Genomic DNA, 18,675 nt, shown 5'->3' with positions numbered 1-18,675 from the left:
CTGTAAAATTAATTTGGCGCAATGTAAAAAAAATGAAGAAAAAAAAGGGGGGGAGAAATAATAGAATTTGTTGAATATCTGAGGTGAAATCGTGATATGAAATTCTCCTGAAAGTTGATTCATTGCAGCGTATCAGCTAAATAATAAGTGGTAGTGTGGCTATTAAAATTCGAGAGCTGATCGCTGACTCAGCAAGGTAATCTTTTCGTGTTATATATGAATTCGCAGAGAGCCCCGCAGATGTTCCTGTCACTGTGTCCCAATTAAGTGGCCCCAAAAGACAAAATGTTGGGAGTATTAAGTGATAATCCTAGTTTTTTGAATAAAATTTCGAAGCGGTTTTTTCTTTGATTTTTGAAACAGTGACTCAAGGCGTGCCCCAGGAGTCTATTTTGGGCCCTTTATTATTTATTATTTATAATAATGATCTTGTCGATGCAATTAAATCAACTCACTGCGTGTTATATGCAGACGACACGACTATAACTGCAGCTGAGGACTCTCTAACTGCTCTTACTTTACACTTGAATAACACACTTCTAGATATTACTAAATGGTGCTACGAGAACCAACTTATTATTAACCCAGCCAAAACCAAGTTTAGGATATTTAGGTCCACTCAAAGGCCATTGCCTTTTCATCAACCCTTAACCCTAGGTCCTCACTCTATACCCACCTGTGATACTGTAATTTTTCTTGGTTTACATCTTGACTGCCATTTAAAATTTAATGTCCACACTGATCACCTCAGAAAGAAAACTGCATTCGGAATTCGGGCTATAATAAAAGCTCGTGAAGTTTTTCATATATACGTACTTATGTCTCTGTATTTCGCCTTCATTCATTCCCATATCATGTATGGTATCGCTGCTTGGGGAAACACGTATGACTGTCATCTATCACACATTCAGAACATACAAAATCAGGCGATCCGCATTATCACTAATAGCTCACGATACTCCAGTGCAGGCCATCTACTCCAAGACAACAAAATCCTACCTGTTCGTAAGTTATTTTTTTATAGCATAGCCGTTCTTCTGTTTCAATTGCGCAATGCACTGCTACCGTTTGAGTTCATTGATTCAGTTTTCTTACAAAACAACAATGTAACCAGATTTGCAATGAACCTTAACTTTTTGCTACCCGCGTCGCGCACAAATTATGAAAAAATGACCACTGCCTTTGCAGCCATTACTTTTTGGAATAACATGCCTCTTTCTGTTAAAACGATGCCCACATTGTCATCATTCAAAAAGTCGCTTAAAAGTTTTCTGTTAAATTATTAGCTGCCTGTATATGGGCTTTTTGGGGGCTTTGCGTTTTTGGTTATGCCATTTAGATCATTGCATTTCGATTGACAGTGTCCGCCACTGAACGAGATGTTTTTTTTTTTCGTTCTTTCTTTTTTCTTTCCTTATTTGCCTTGCTTTTTGTTGCCTGATGTGTCACTTAGCCTATAATAATTACTTATCACTCTATATTGTATAATTGATTTCCATTCACTCGTTGCTTGTTAACTTGATCTGATTTATTGATTGTTATAATGCATCGAGGGTCCCGTTACAGTTTTTAACTTTGGGACCCTCGTCTGTATATTAATATTACTGTACTACTATTTTGAAATGAATAATAAACTGAAACTGAAACTGAGACATGCGATAAGAAAATGGTCGATATGTTCAGGTTCGTTACAGCTTGAGCACAGAGGGGATGGCACCAGACCAAACCTGTTTAAGTAGAAATTAAGAGGTGGTACACGGCAACGTCATTTTGTTATCAAGACTTCCAATTTACGCGTGGGACGCGAGCGCCTCGAAAATGTGGTCCTTTTCGTCGTCTTTCGCCTCAGCAAGCGGTGGCCAGAGATGATGATTATGGCCTAAATACATGGCTCACATTAACTCTAGGTGATTGGCCCAGAAGCATATTAGACAGAGAGGATCACGTTGTAGCTGGCTACGATGAAGAAATATGCCAGATTTTGTAATCCCCACAGTCCCCCACGGTGGGTATGCGCCTCAGTCAAAAGGTGAAGATCAAGCTTTTGTAAAAGATTGGAGCATTAGACAACCCATTCGTTGAGCAATACGCATCATGTGACACCTGGTTGTTCCTTTGCTGTTCTAAAACACTTACTCTGCAGCGAGAGGCAAAGAGACGTGACGAATCTTTATTATACAGAGCCAAAGCAAGAGACGCGGCGGCTGCCTGCGATCGCCAGGCGCGAGGACTTAAGTGCCAACCACTGGCACGCGTATGCACGCGCCTACGCGTCAACAGCGTCTAGTCGCGCCTGTGGAGCAAAAGGGCGCGCAACTACTGGCACGCGTCGACCGCGTTGACGCCCACGCGTACAAGGCCGATGCACAATGTTGCTTGATCTTTTGGCTTAGAACTGTCCAAGTTCAGCACAGAACGGCACGTTCTCAACTGGAGCGGGAATGTATGTTTTAGAGGATATGAGAACACGTTAACAACTTGATAGAGCTTCAACCACCACAGTTCAGACTATTTTAGAAGTAATTGACATTTCAGTGCCCAAAGTAACTACAGCGGTATGCACCAGAAACCAACATCGGTGTCTGCGCCGCTCCCGCGAATGAACATTCGCGTCTAGCATACTGTCATAGGCGTGTGCAGGGTTCTCCTTAAGAAAGGGGGGGGGCAAAAGTTTGTCCCAGTGCCCCTCCCTAGGGCTAACTTAGCACCCCCTACCTATTATGTTAATATATGGAGTTGACATTGAGCTCTCCCCCCCCCTTCCTCTCTGCGGTGAATGAGGCGTGGCTGCCCTCCTGATCACGTTTACAAACCACCGGGTTTCTATACCTGCACTACCAAAGTTACTAACAATATCTTGCATATGCTGGTAGCTTCATTATATTTACGCAACATATTTTATATCAGTCAACTTAATAATCACGCCTACAACTTCATGATCTGACAGATTTAAGTCGGTCATAAGACTACAATTGAGGCCAGAGTAGCAGGCTTTCGGCTGATGTGTGTGTTCGAAATATCCTCTAATGCAACAAAGCACACCTGGTTCTTATTGATACAACTGATATTGGCCATAAGATAGGAACCAAATACTGCGTAGAATGCCTTCGCGCATTTTCCATAGTCGAAATGTGCTCTAATGCAACTAACTGTGCCTGACACTTCATGATGTGACAGATATCGGTCATAATATTGCAACTGACCCCTGTATGGAAGACTTCTGGGCGTTGTCTTTAGTCAATGTATTCTCTAAAACGACAGATGACACCCAACTGTTCATGAAGTCACAGATATCGGTCATAATATTAGAACTGAAACCTTAATGCAAGACTTCTGGACGTTGTCTTTAGTCAAAGTATTCTCTAACACGACAAACGACACCCAACTATTCATGAAGTCACAGATATCGTCATAATAATGGAACTGAACCCTGTATGGAAGACTGCTGGACGTTGTCTTTAGTCAAAGTATTCTATAAAACAACAGACGACACCCAACTGTTCATGAAGTCACAGATAGCGGTCATAATATTGGAACTGAACCCTGTATGGAAGACTTCTGGACGTTGTCTTTAGTCAAAGTATTCTCTAAAACGACAGACGACACCTAACTGTTCATGAAGTCACAGATATCGGTCATAATATTAGAACTGAAACCTTAATGCAAGACTTCTGGACTTTGTCTTTAGTCAAAGTATTCTCTAACACGACAAACGACACCCAACTATTCATGAAGTCACAGATATCGTCATAATATTGGAACTGAACCCTGTATGGAAGACTGCTGGACGTTGTCTTTAGTCAAAGTATTCTATAAAACAACAGACGACACCCAACTGTTCATGAAGTCACAGATAGTGGTCATAATATTGGAACTGAACCCTGTATAGAAGACTTCTGGGCGTTGTCTTTAGTCAAAGTATTCTCTAAAACGACAGACAACACCTAACTGTTCATGAAGTCGCAGATATCGGCCATAATACTAGTACTGAAACCTTAATGCACGATTTCTGGACGTTGTCTTTAGTCAAAGTATTCTCTTAAACGACAGACGACACCCAACTGTTCATGAAGTCACAGATAGTGGTCATAATATTGGAACTGAACCCTGTATGGAAGACTTCTGGACGTTGTCTTTAGACAAAGTATTCTCTAAAACGACACCCAACTGTTCTTGAAGTCACATATATCGGTCATAATATTAGAACTGAAACCTTAATGCAAGCCTTCTGGACGTTGTCTTTAGTCAAAGTATTCTCTAAAACGACAGATGACACCCAACTGTTCATGAAGTCACATATATTGGTCATAATATTAGAATTGAAACCTTAATGCAAGCCTTCTGGACGTTGTCTTTAGTCAAACTACACTCTAAGCCGAAATTCGGCAAAGTTTGACTAACTGCAGTCGTTAAACCAATGGACGAACGGTTCGTCCAACAGGGACTAAATGTGTGACAATACGTGTCTTGCGCAAACGCCCGGCAATGAAGGGACCAACGGGGAGGGCAACTGCGCCGTGATCGCCTCCTGTCGATGCTGCACTGCAATGCTCGGCGTGGTCGGCGATCATGAAAACAAGTTAAATAGGCTATACGCCACTGTGAAAGTGAAGCACTATGAAACGAATAGAAGATGTTATTAGAGGAAAGTAGTACAACACGCTGTCAGGCACACAGCAAGTGCCCTCGCGTTTCCACCATGCCGGCACGGGCGAGCCGAAGCCAAGTGAAAGTCTCCGCAAACACGGGCAATGCCGAGAACTCGCTTTAATGTGCCGAATAAGTTCGAACTACGGTGAACACTGACAATGCTAATAAAGGTAAGCTGTTAATCAGCGGTCGTGTACCCACACGGTGACCACAAGTTCAAAGCGATATATAGGAAAAGTAGGCTTCGTACGTCATCGGTATCAAGCGGGCTGCCGGTGTGAGTGCATTGCCGGCACAAGCGAAGGAAACGTCGCGTACAAGTTCACAAAAATAGTAGCTCAGGCAATCTTATGTCTTTTTATCCATGCGACAATCGTTATCAAAAATCCAACGTGTAGGCGATCGCGGATACGACTAATCGTGCGGCCAGCGGTACACAGGTTGTGCCTTACCAGCACGATGAAAAAACCGTGCCTGCGAACGGTCTCGTCGCTGTAAGTATACAGATATCTACATCACTCCAAAAGACACAGCGAACATGGGGCACTTACCTATTGTTCATTTGTGACTATAAAATAACGACGACGAAAATTTCACGCGAGCCGCATGTTGCGATCGCCGGCGGTCGTTTAGCCGTACTCGTCGTAAGCCTAGCGACGCCGTCGGCAAGCCGACACGGTATGGCATCGGCGGGGCGGGCGCCTGCGGCTGCTTCGCCGGCTTTCCCGCACAAGCGCCACTGCTATGTTTGCGTTTGCGGACTCGTGCGCCAGCACTGCGAACGCTGGTTCGGCCGACATGATCGAATACCAGCTGATAATTCGTAGTCTCGGGCTGGAAGCATGTTGAATATTAGATGGATCCATATTAAAAGATCGGTGCGCATCGGTGCTACGAATTAGCCGATGTAAATTTTCGCGTTACGGTATCAATGTTTATTGTTTTTTTAAGCCGAGTAAAAGTCGCCCACTGGCACTAGATGGGAGGTCAAAATACCGTGCTATATATACCCGAGAGGCTGTTCTTTGTATTACAGCGCGGGCAGTGTTTGCGGTGTTTTACTTTGAAATAATAGTGCGTATGTATGTGTGTGTGTGTGTGTGTGTGTGTATTGCATGAATAACATACTATGATCTTCAGTGCTGATTAAATTGGAATAAACATAAAATATACTGCACAAACGCAGTGTCGCCATTTTTTTTTTGCCATTGGTCCAGACGGTTCAACTGTTAGTCCCGCTGGATCATTCTACTGGGGCCAACATTTAAACCAAGTGGAGTAAGTGCTTGGGGTAACAGTTGAGCCCTTGCAGTTACTCCCGCAGTTAGTCCAAAATTGGTTCAAAATCTGTGGCAGCGCATTTAGACCCCTAAAGGACCAATGGCATACCCTACTTTAGTCTTTTTCGGCTTAGAGTGTATTCTCTAAAACGACAGACGACACCCAACTGTTCATGAAGTCACAGATATCGGTCATAATAGTAGAACTGAAACCTTAATGAAAGACTTCTGCACGTTGTCTTCAGTCAAAGTATTCTCTAAAACGACAGACGACACCCAACTGTTCATGAAGTCACAGATATCGGTCATAATAGTAGAACTGAAACCTTAATGCAAGACTTCTGCACGTTGTCTTCAGTCAAGGTATTCTCTAAAACCACAGACGACACCCAACTGTTCATGAAATCACAGATATCAGTCATAATATTAGAACTGAAACCTTAATGCAAGACTTCTGGACGTTGTCTTCAGTCAAAGTTTTCTCTAAATTGACAGACGACACCCAACTGTTCATGAAGTCACAGATATCGGTCAAATATTAGAACTGAAACCTTCATGGAAGGCAGCCAAAATGTTCTCCAATGCAATAAAACACACCCGACACATCATGATGCAACAGATATTAGTGACCAGATTAGAACCGAGCACAGTGTGGAACACTTTCGGATGGTATAATTATTTATTTTCAAATATGGCTGCTCACTGTGAGGCTACTGCAAAAGTGGCGTACATATATACAAAATGAAAGGATTTAAACAGTAATATCACAATAAGTGTGCCAAGGTAAACAAATATCACTACCCTTGAGTGCACTCCTGTAATAAATGAGAGAAATAGGACATTATTTTAATACAAGTGCCTCGAAAAAGTCAGACGCACTGGTATTAGGAATCAAACCAAGAAGATCAATCCAGTGTTTGATAACTTTATTTGAATGTGTTAGAGAGCTCTACAAATGACTTCTAAGCTGGGCGGTGATTGCGGATCTGTGCTGTGATGAAGACTTCAGCACTTTGCTGTTAGTTTAAATATCCTTTAACATCTACAAAATGCATCTGACACTTCTTGATGAGACAGACATTGGTTTTGAGATTACAGCCAAGCACTGTGGCTTTCATGTCATCAATTGTCGAAATACCCTATAATGCAATAAAGCATGCCAAAAATTTTTGATGGGACAAATACTGATCAAAGAATTGCACCAGAGCACCGTACTGAAGTTTTGGCAAGTTTTCCAACAGAACTAAACAGAATATGCTTAAGTGAATGCGTATATATATTCCAAGTTAATGCATAGACTGAAAAACCGAACAGAAATGAAGGACTCCTTGGAAACACATACAAATATTCAATATTCGGAACCATCGAATATATTCAGCTCATTACAGTCTGGAGGCACAGATAGATACATGCACAGCTCTGAAAGGTCTCATAAGTCACATGAGGTACTTTTTGGATTTCTTCTATACAAAGTGCAGTACCATACTAGTGCACCTTCATTCATTCTGTGCATACATGGGGTGATCTTCTCTTCCCAGAATCGTGTCATCGTGCAGCTGATTTCAAATCAGGTGCTTCTCACAAGGTTTTCAGTTATCTGTCCAGCTGTAAACAGAACGCGCGTTATGTTATAGTAAACTGTAAAACGACGGAGAGGCGCCATTGTATGCCTATAGCTATGAGTATCAGAATGAACTATAAATTAAGAATGTGTGTGTTAGAATGCCTCCAAACAACGTATGTGCTACTGAGCGTGGCACAGAAGCAGAAGAAGCGAGAAGTGAAATAGCAGGCAATACCAGCAGCACTTAATCATGCAACTTTCTTTTTCGATCACCACAGCAAGGCACGCTCGAGTTTCTGTCTTGTACGTGAATGGAAATGAGACCGCTGACAGCTCAATGTGTCAGCGTCGCTGGTACCCGACACGAAGTCACATCTCACTGCTACCAACCAGCGCACGCTTGTTATTAGCTTGGCAACACACGAAAACGATTAGCACCGAAGCCAACGAATGTTTCCGCGTCATACAATTCGCGAATCCCCTTATATAAGTACGTACGTTTTCACATCACGGAAATGTGTTGGCTAGTGCGAGGTTCGCTTTCAGCGATGATGAATACCGATGTTGAAAAACACAGTGCAGATAAAAACTCCTCCGTATGAACTACGCGATATTTCGGGCGTCGTATATGGTGTCTATGTTGCAACGGAAACTACCGTAGAGTTTTTTCAGCCGATGTGCCTCGCATGTGCTGGTTCATACGAACTAGATCGTAGAGGCCTGCGCTGGATGCAGATGACACCAATCTGAATTGCCTCCGCGGTAGGCGAGGGCTCACGCTCAAACCTTGGAACCTCCGAAGTCTGTTTAACACTCGTTTTTAGCACAGAAAGTCACAGATCAAAGCACAAGAACACCGACATGCTCCTTTCGCTCGGCCGACGATCGCACACGGGACCGGCGCTAGTATAGCCGGCCGGCATTCGCTGGATTTGTCGGCGTCGCTCGAACTCGGCACGAAACCGCGTCACGCTGGTAGCACTCGCAGTCGTTCGTCGTTTCGTTGTCGTTCTAGATTACGAAGCGGTCATTCAGGAACGTTTGGAGTAGTTTTCATGCTTGCTTTCAGCACTCGGCTGTGCGTTCGAAGCGGCGGCCATTAGGCACCGGATTCGGAGTCATCGCGGCCTCTGGTTGGTTGGCGCGCGGCCTCTGGTTGGTTGGCGCCACTGTACGCGTGGTGACGTAGCGCACGCGAGGCGAAATATCAAGCCCGGCTTGATCCCTCGCGCCTGCTCGCGTATGCCCCTCCGACGTCGACGCCGAGAGGCGCATTTGACGCTTTTGACGCGTAGACGCGAGCGTACGCGTGCCAGTGGTTGGCACTTTATTCAGTTCTAGCGCGCGCCTCGAGCTCGGAGCACAAGCAGCGAAAGGTGCAGCGCTGCGACTAAGAAATGAAGATGAGGGTGACTGCGCTACAACTCAACGCGATTTTTTTTTGCAGTCCAAAATTACTTTCTGTTTGTAAAACGATAAATCATTTACTTAAAGACCCTGCCGCCCGGTTGTTGGCCGTTCCCCCCTTTCTGAGTGTGCGCCAGAGTAACAAGGATCATCATCATCATCGTCATCATCAACGCGATGTCTTTACCGACATGAAGCATTTAGGTACCGTTTGCCACCTTCTCGGAATAGATTTATATGCTCAAAATGTTCTTTCTTTCAGGGCTTTTTCTTTTGGCCTCAGCGACGGGAAGGTTACTGACGCATTGCAGGAGTTCATCAAAAGTTCAAAGAGGTTTAAGTGATGAAATCATTCTTCGGTAGATTTTGACTTTTCCAAATTCGCATTAAATCAAATACCCTGCTCTATTGCATTACACTACAGATTTTTTTACAAGGCAACCACCAAATTCGTCTTGCTGCATCTTTCTTTTATTTCTCGTAAATAAGTTAAGCTTAACCTGTCATTAGGAAGAAATTCAAGAAAACTATTCGATTCTTGGTCAATCCCCCAGCGTGGTATGCACCACATCGTCAAGGATCTCGACTTCACTTGATCAAGTCTGCCTGAGACCAGCTTGCAAAGGAGTCCCAAGCACCGGCGTGGCTCAGTAGTAGAATGCTAAGCTGACGCGCAGTGAGCCCGGGTTCGAATTGCAGTGTCATTGGTGTTTTTTATTTACCGACGTTTTTTCTTATCTCGTGCAAGACACCGACAGCGGCAGTGGCGCGCAACTACAGCGCGCAAGTGAACCGTGTTCAAATCTCATAACAGTTTTCACTGTAAATGGAAAAGAAGGGGGAGGGGGGAGCAGCCAGGCAAGCCCTGTGTGAATAAAAATTTAGATAGCCTGCAAACGTAGGCTCTTGACTTCCACTTCACTTGCTCGTAATTGACATATTTACTATTCAACTGGTGAGTGAATTGCTGAAGATCAAGCCCAAACCTCCATCGCAATACTGTCTTTTTTAAAGACGATAGTCTTTCTTGGAGACCTTCGACGCAAAAATTTTGGTCTATCTGTCTGTACATTTGTCTGTTTGTCTACCCTTCACGGTACCGGGTACTCAAAAAAAGCCAGCCGATACCCCAAACGGTGACCCCATCTGCAGCACCCACCAGTGTTGCTCAAGAGTCAGCGTTCATACTATTGCGATCGTTAATTAAAAAAGAATTATTGATTTTTCAGCTGGAGCGTCCTGCAACTGGGGGTTACTTGCACCTGTGATGCCGGCTGCTTTGTCCGCCCTCCCCCAACACTACTTCATTGAAGCTGGGTCTTGTGACCATTGAACCAGTTGAACCTGTTTTTTTCGGACATGTTTTCCTATTCTTCCCCGCCGTTCTGGGTGACGGTTCCCTACCATTCTCTACATCGGCCACTCCTTTGTTCAACTTCACTTATATCTCCTCGGCTGACCTAAGCCTTTTTTCCGCAGCCTTGGTTTTTTTTTTTTGGCAGCATCTCGTGCGCCGCGCGGCGCAGCAGCCATCCCCACACGGGAAAGGCTCCTGCGCCGCACGGAAGTGACGTCACTTAAAAAAATATTACCTAAAGCTAGTTAAACGTGTAAGTTATTCGTGCGTAACGCGTTAAACCTACAAAATTTTTACTAAACATGTGTTTAGCGAGTCAATTAGCTTAGGTTTGTTATTTAAATACATATTACAAGTATTTTGAATACAGGGGGCGCCATGGGCACTGCGGCTGCGAAAGGTAAACACAGCGAGATGGTAGCCGCCTGCGATGTGTTGATGGTGAAAACTCCGATGAAATCGTGGCCATGGCCTAGGCCACTCCCAAGGAGGACTGGAGTGTCGTCGCTGCTTCATGTGATTGCTGGATGCTTAGTTGAACCTGGTGGTTGGAGCTAGCGGGGCCATCCACCGCGCCGCAGCTTCATCTGAGTGTGTGCGCCATAAAGTTTCTCAGTATGATGTGCGGATTACAGTCGTTGGACATACTGCATTTTCTAGATTGCAATGCCAAGCGTGGTGTTGTCAAAGGAGAAAGTGTTCTTGCTGCCGAGTTTTGCTTGTCACGAAGGACAAGGTCGACGATGAAATAAATGCTTTCGCAGGGTTCACGTGTGACTGACCGGACGCACATGCATGAAACCCCAGTGCGTCGGCGAAGTGTTCATACAATGAATGGAAACAACTTTATTGTAATGTTCTTACGAAGCCTGTGATCTCCGAAGGCCAGAGCTACTGCATTGCTGTCTGTTTTGTCAAGTGCGAACACGTACGGCCGTTCTCCTCCGTTGCTACGTGAATGCTCCCGTGCTGTCACAGGCCGCGCGTGTTATTGAGCAAGGCAGACAAGCTGTTCTGTAGTTAGATGGGCTAACGCCGTCGGCACTTGCCCTTGGGAATAGTTTATCAAGTGCTGATCGCCTAGAACATTGCGGTGACACGTCAGTATTTTTAAAGAAAGCGGCCTGCCGGTTACCTCGTTAGGTGATGGTACACTGAGCGACATAAAAAAAGTTGCCCGAGACTACGTTGCAGTGCACCTTTCTGTCATCAAAACTTTGATAAACCGTGGAAATCCACATTCCTGTGCCCAAGAAACCAATGCAGCCAGCTGCATTCAATTTTTTTGTGTTTTTACACCTCGCCGATTAAGAGCACTAATTCAGAAAACACTTTATCATAATAAATATAGTCAATCCTGCAAAAGTCATCGAAGATCCAGTATTAAAGGAATTGTGGACGGGACCACTACCACCAGCAGCAAGTCGGGCTAATGAGGAGGCGCAAATGTTAAAACAAAACATGCGTCAACAAAAAAAAGAAAAGTATCGATAACTGCAATGGGACTTCAACCACCGACCTCACCAGTTCATGTGTTGCTTTAACCAACTACGCCACAGCTGCCAATCGGCTTGAGATGACAAACAAGCCGGTTTTGTATTGTTCTCACGCTAAACCTAAATAACATTTTTGTTCACTTTTTTGTATGGACGTAATTTTAACGGCTTTTATCGTTATGTCTCGACGTACCGCTAGACACTCCCGACTATTCAAACAAAGCGCCTAACCGGAAAATGCACACGTCACTTCCGTGCAGCGCAGCAGCCGTTTCTGTGTGGGAATGGCTCGTGCGCCGCGCGGCGCAGCTGTCTTTGCCTTTTTTTCTTGCTCTGTCACCAACGCAGTTTCCAACTCGGCGATTCTCATCAGCAGTTCACCCTGAGCAACCATCATTTCCCTCATTTATTCCTCGACCTCACATTGCCTAAACTTGGCGCCAGCCTCCTCAGCATTCACGTCCGCGCTAGTCTCTATTTAGAAACTCACCTTGCGTGCTGAACCTTTAAGGCCTTTCAACCATGTCTCTTTGAGACCAATTGTTCTGCTGAATTATCCCACTCGATAAGTGCAAAGTGTGGCGTATGACGAACCCTGCCCTGAGCAAAAAAAGCCGAGTGATTTCACGAGAGATCGACACGGGTCCAAAAGTTAATATTTTAGATTTCATTGAGTATTTTTTATTTACCTCTCCAAAACTGCGCCGACAGATGGCGCTGCGTGTCTGCAAAACTTCGGTCTGACATCTCTAGACCTAACATGAATTTTCAAAAAACTTCATCGCGCCAAAGTTGCAAAATTATGAAAAAAAATTTTTCAGTGATGAATGTTACATTTTCACTGATGAAGCAGATTCTAGAGCAGGCAGCAATATATTTTAAACAACTCCTACAGTTTAATGCATCAATTAAGCCTTTTATAGATGTTATTTGTTATAAACATATCGCATATACAAAAATTACTGCAAATTGCAAAAACCATAATTAGGCAAATGGATAATCTTCGAGCACCAAGTGTATTCGTATTGATTGAAACTGTAGTCCTGTTGAAGTTTTCAAAAACCAAATATGCTAATTGAATTAACACTTAAAATGTTTCTCCTTGTGAAATAAACGAGGTTAAAGCTGATGAAAGTGCTAAATGTAATCAGCCACATATCACTCACAGCAGTGGCTGGTACGACTAAAAAGTCTTGCGCGCATTTTCCCAAAGTAGTCTGCTTGTAAGTAACAAATACACAACTATACAGGACACAGACACACACGCTCACACACACATGTATATATATATATATATATATATATATATATATATATATATATATATATATATATATATATATATATATATATATATATATATATATATATATATATATATATATATATATAGAAAACGCGAGTATGTATAGCACTGTTTATTTTTCTAGTATACAGCTACCACACAAGCTGTATACTAATTGACAGCATACAAGTCAATTTTGTTTCCATTTAGGCTCGCTGAATGACCACAAGATTTCACTTCATTGTTCTTTGTTTCTGCAATGTCATTTCAGAACAGAATTAAAGCAATTACTAGCAAACATTAGAATTTGTAGCAGCAGGGAGCAGCATTTCTATTTTTAAGCAGTTTAGAGCAATTGAAGCAGCACTTGCATCGCTGCATTTTTAAACTTTCGACATCAAACACACAGATTGGGGCACGAAACTAAAAATGGAACCCTGATTATCTCCTTTTCAGAACTTGTGATTGTGAAAGTTACAACATAAAAGTTTTCATAATACACTTGATAAAACTAAATCGAGTTATTGTTTCCTTTCGGTGTCCCTTTAACTAACCCAGTGGTTTTGACATCAATGCCGTCTGCGAATGCAGGTTATTATTGAGTTGGCTACTAAAAAAGTTTAAAAACATGTTTAATCGCTCCATCATAAGAATCGGTAAAACAGGAAAGTAAAACGTGTACTTAGAGAAGTATTTTAATGTGTACTGTACATTGATATGAGAGAACTTTCGCAGAGCCTAATGGTGTTTTATAGCAATGCTTAATGTGAATGAATACACGTTAAGACTTAGTCATACACATCTATCCCGACGACTAAAATCCCTCAATAATGATTGAACACACCCTTGTGATCAGAGGTGAGTGTGGAACCATGAACTGATGTGGCAGCCAGAAGAATGCGACTGATTGGACGCCAAACTTGGGCTATGGTCGCCTACTTCCGGCATGTTGGAGTTACTGAATGGCATGGCTCAACCAGAGGGAAATGCAATGCGCATTGTGTCCTGTCTGACAGCCAGCCACGATTTTTTGCGGAGTATTCGTAAGCGGCGGACACAGAGCCACCAAAGCAGAGTTTGTAGATCCAGACGAAGCAGGCGCGTTACTCTATACGTGGCAGAGCTATTCTTTGGTATGGATGAATGCTATGAGCGACACCGACGCTTGAGATAAGATCGCCACCTGGGAATGTGGCACTGACAAAAATTGCACATACTCTACTAAGAAGCACGCCGAATAATATCGACGCTTCGAAATAATGAGTTGAAGTAACTAATCGCGGCTGCTAGAGTCAGGATGCATTACTGCAAAAATGCTGAGGGGACTATGGTAGACATAAAAGAAGTACTTTTTTAAGAGATCACGGAAACACAGGTCATGGGTTCGACTCCAGATGATGGCACTTTTTGCTTTGTCTTCAGATGGTGTGAATTTTTTCGACGTGACTTCCAAGAGGAAAAAACAAGTCTTGGTGGGCCCCGGAATAAAACATTTGTGTTAAAATGGGACAGTGTCCAGCAGAAATTTCGCTGGTGACTGAATGTTTGCTTCTGACCTCAGAAGATGGGCGAAGAATGTGCAAGATCCCGCGATCTGAGAGTCGGGAACAAGTACAACATTGCAAGGATTGTGTAAAAGTGGTTGTTCCCGTTTCTGATGAGAAGTCTCAATGTGAAAGCCTTTTGAAACTGGTGGAGATAGGCGAATATTGTGACTGAGACACCGTGGAACGACATGTGTCAGAACTTGCCTAAGAAAAAGAGGGATTAGCGTCTTAAATTGGGTTGGTTAATATACTGCGAAAAATATGGCCCTCCTTTGCTACAAAATTTGGTAATATATTGTGATCAAACACTTTTTCGTAACATAAGAACGCTTCTTCCATTAACGCACAATGCGTAACCCATTCGTGCCTTTATAACGAGTGAACTAGTCTCTTGTCTCTGTACTCCGTGAACCATAATTTGTAATGCAAGGCGTGACAATACATAACAGAAGACCCCATTTCGTGTATTTACACCTTATGAGCAAACCGTTAGAATACAGTGTTTTGCAGTAATGATAAAATCTGAGACCCTGTGTGCTGAATCCATGCTGTGGAAGAATGCAGCGCATATTGCTTCCACTGGCGACATTCTTTCAGTATTCTCGTAGACAATGCACAGCGGTTGATGATAAATGCTGGGATCACATATTACAAAGATGTTGTAAGCACCAAGAAGATTTATTTTACACAATTATTCAGTACTAAATATCTAACGAATAATCTTGCGACTTTCTAAATCATAAAAAAGCACAAGAAGCTGTTCTATTAACGAAAACAATGAGAAAACTTGAAAAACAATCTGTCTGCGAGATGCAGCGCTGTTATGTCCTTCCACACAAGCCATGGGGTAAACACCACTCATTCCAGACATTAAAGAAAGAAAGCATTGCTATTGAAGGAAATGTATCTCTTAAAATCGATAATGTTGAACCAAAATAAAGAAAATATATGTTTGAAACCATACAGTCTTTAAGGGTAAGGTTTGCAAAGCACGTCTTGCAACCTCATATTTTGATAAGAGACATTTGATACATTTTGATATACTAGTCAAAGTATATAAGAACATTTGATATATTTCAAAATATTTTGATATATTTTGACCACTATTAGCTGGGGAACACTAAATCTGTCTTTAAAAAAAAGTCAAATATAGAAGTTATCAGTGAGCGAAACTTGCATAATGTGGAGAACGGCAGGTTTTTTAAAAAAACGGGCATGAAAATGTATCATTTTATCGAAATATATTTGGATTGTTTTATAAATATGGACAATAATTGCACTCTAGAAGTCCTGGTGTGATAATGTAAGAGGAAAACTTCTAAGAAAAACAGGTAAATTTAAGCTTGACGACAAAGCACTGCACAAGAAGTTGAGCGATGTCATACCGTAGTGCACAGCCCAATAGTACAACAGAGCTTCTTGCTGAGATAACTGGTGCAATTTATTAGAAATATAGGTATGGCACAAAAGTACTGGTTCAAAGTAAAGGCACAAATTTAATAACTCATTGCCAATTTCCAGATGTTTATCGAAAGAAACCATGCTGATTCATACATACTGTCAAACAAGGTTAATCTTTCTAAAAATACAGCCACATGAAAAAACTGTGAAGTCATCATGAATTTGTGATCAAACATGTTGCAAAAAGGGCATTGACCTAAGTAGCGAGATCATACTAGAACAATATAACACATGTTCATTACATAATTGATCTGAGTGAAAGCAAAAGAGAGTGCACAGTCTAAACTTGACATGGCTACAAGCTATCTTTTAGGACAATCACTTCTTTTGTCACTTAACTGTAGTCGCGGCTTAACATAACTGCCTGCTCTTTTTACTAGGAATTCCCCAATTGTCATCTTATCGGAGCAGCTGCTTTCTCTAAGAAATGTGGTTCATCTAAGGTACGACGCACAACCACAATGTTAACAGTGGCCTGCTAAGTGCACTTTCATGTTCATGCCGACCACCAGTGACTATTTTGCATGATTCGGAGAACATTGGCCCATTTGTCTCAACAATGTCGACTACACTGCTAACAAATTCCGTGTATCATGTAGCGTGCTGTGTAACGTGTAGTGCGCTGTGGACCACATTGCTAACACATTCAGTGTATCATGCAAAGCTCGACGGCCTTCCTTCCGTCTTTCTGGATTTATTTCTCTTCATTTCTAATTTTATTTATTCTTATTTATTCTCTCTCTTTTTCATTTTGCACTTTCTCTTTTTTATTCAATTTTTATACGTGGTGTTACTTGCTGTATGCGAAGCGTACTAGCTTTTTTTTCCTGATGATGATAAACGATAATCATGAAAGCACTCAAAGTACAAAAGAACATTTCACCTCGGAATGAGCCTGTGCTTAAAGTACTACATAAGGAGTGTTATGCCAAACGACGATGACAAAATACGACAGCCCGACCCCCTAAACTGCTCCACACTTAAAAACCGAGCTGTTCTCAGCAAAAATGGCAAAAAACAACATAGTGAAACGTAGAGAAAAGTAGCCAGATGACATAGTTGCATACAGCATGCCAAGAAGCACGCTGGCTATGGATACTGGAAAACAATCCGAAAATTAGGGCCACGGTACAGTAGAGGCTTCCGGTGCACAACCACTGTTTACATAAAAAAACGCCTCCTCACCAACATACAACTCGTATGCCCAACTACCATAGAAAATATAGAAAATTTTAAACTGAAACACTAACATCAAACAATGAAAAAAAAATGCTTAACAAAACAATAAATATGTTCCCATGCTGCCATAACAGACCTTCCTCGCATAATCAAGTGGCTGCGCCACCAAACCAACGTCCACACCGAATTTTTCAAAAGTTTTATATAGAATTATGGGTTATATCGAATTCATTGCAGATTTGTGGTGAGCTCGCTGTATGCCATTCATAATGCAAACGCAAAGAAAAAATTGGCTAAGAAACCAACTTGCCACAAACAGTAACCGAGCCTACAACTCTCAACTCGGGCGTTTCATGCTTTACCAGTTGAGCTATGATAGCGGTTGTCCTCCCATTTCCTCTATTGGGCATACCTGTGCACTTAAACCTGGGAATGCTGCTACGAGCCAGTTCTGCTCGTTGCCACAAAGCGTCACTGAAAGTTTGAAATGCTCCGCCAAGCCCAAGTGGAAGGAAGAATAACCGCTGCCGTAGCTCAACTGGTAGAACAATAAACGCCCTAGTTGAGGGTTGCAGGTTCGGGCCCTGCTTGCGCCAAGTGGCTTTTCATTGTTCACTTTTTGCTTGATGTTTGCATTATGATTACTATAAATAACATCCCCTGCATATTTCTTATACTGATGATCTGTTTGTTCCATATGACGTTGCTGGTGTCAGGATGCTAATAAAGCACCAGTGAAACCCATCTTTACAGAGAACATTGAAATGTTCCCTTCCTTACATGCCAAAGCAAATGCTTATTGAAGCAATTTTTTTTATAAATGATTGGGAACATATTTAACACTTAGACGGCCTATCACCACTGTGCGTGCGTCGGTGACTTAATAATGCGGAGCAGCTTGAGAAGGTCTTGAAGCACACGTGACATTCATACGGACACTCGCCTGTATGGGTGCGCTGATGATTTCCCAGAGTTGACAACGCTGAGAAACTCTCAGGGCAAAAACCGCACTTCTACGGTCATTCTCCCGAGTGAGTGAAAGACCGAAACTCGTGAAGAATCTCCGCGGGCATGTCAAGCACTTGTATGGACGCTCGCCCGTGTGGGTGCGTAGGTGCTTTGTCAGAGTGGTCTTCTGTGCAAAGCTGTTGGGGCACAGATGGCACTGAAACGGCCTCTCGCCCGTGTGAGTCCTAACGTGCATTTTCAGAAGGCCGGGACACGAGCCTCATAGTCGCACGACTCGCAGCGGTAGCGGTGTCCGAGACGGGACTTTTCACCATCTTCAGTTCTTGGATGACTAGCCGACCTCAGTGCTGCCCAAAAGAAAAAAGAAAAACGTGACAACTTTACTCTCTATGCCAAGGAAATGAGCTCCCCCCCCCCCAATTTTTTTCAACCACTACGATTTTTTATGCTATCATAGGCGTGGATTGGGAATTACAAGCA

The sequence above is a fragment of the Rhipicephalus microplus genome, chromosome 8 (assembly GCF_043290135.1).
Source record: "Rhipicephalus microplus isolate Deutch F79 chromosome 8, USDA_Rmic, whole genome shotgun sequence".
Classification (NCBI taxonomy): Eukaryota; Metazoa; Arthropoda; class Arachnida; order Ixodida; family Ixodidae; genus Rhipicephalus; species Rhipicephalus microplus.
This window is presented reverse-complemented; position numbering follows the sequence as displayed.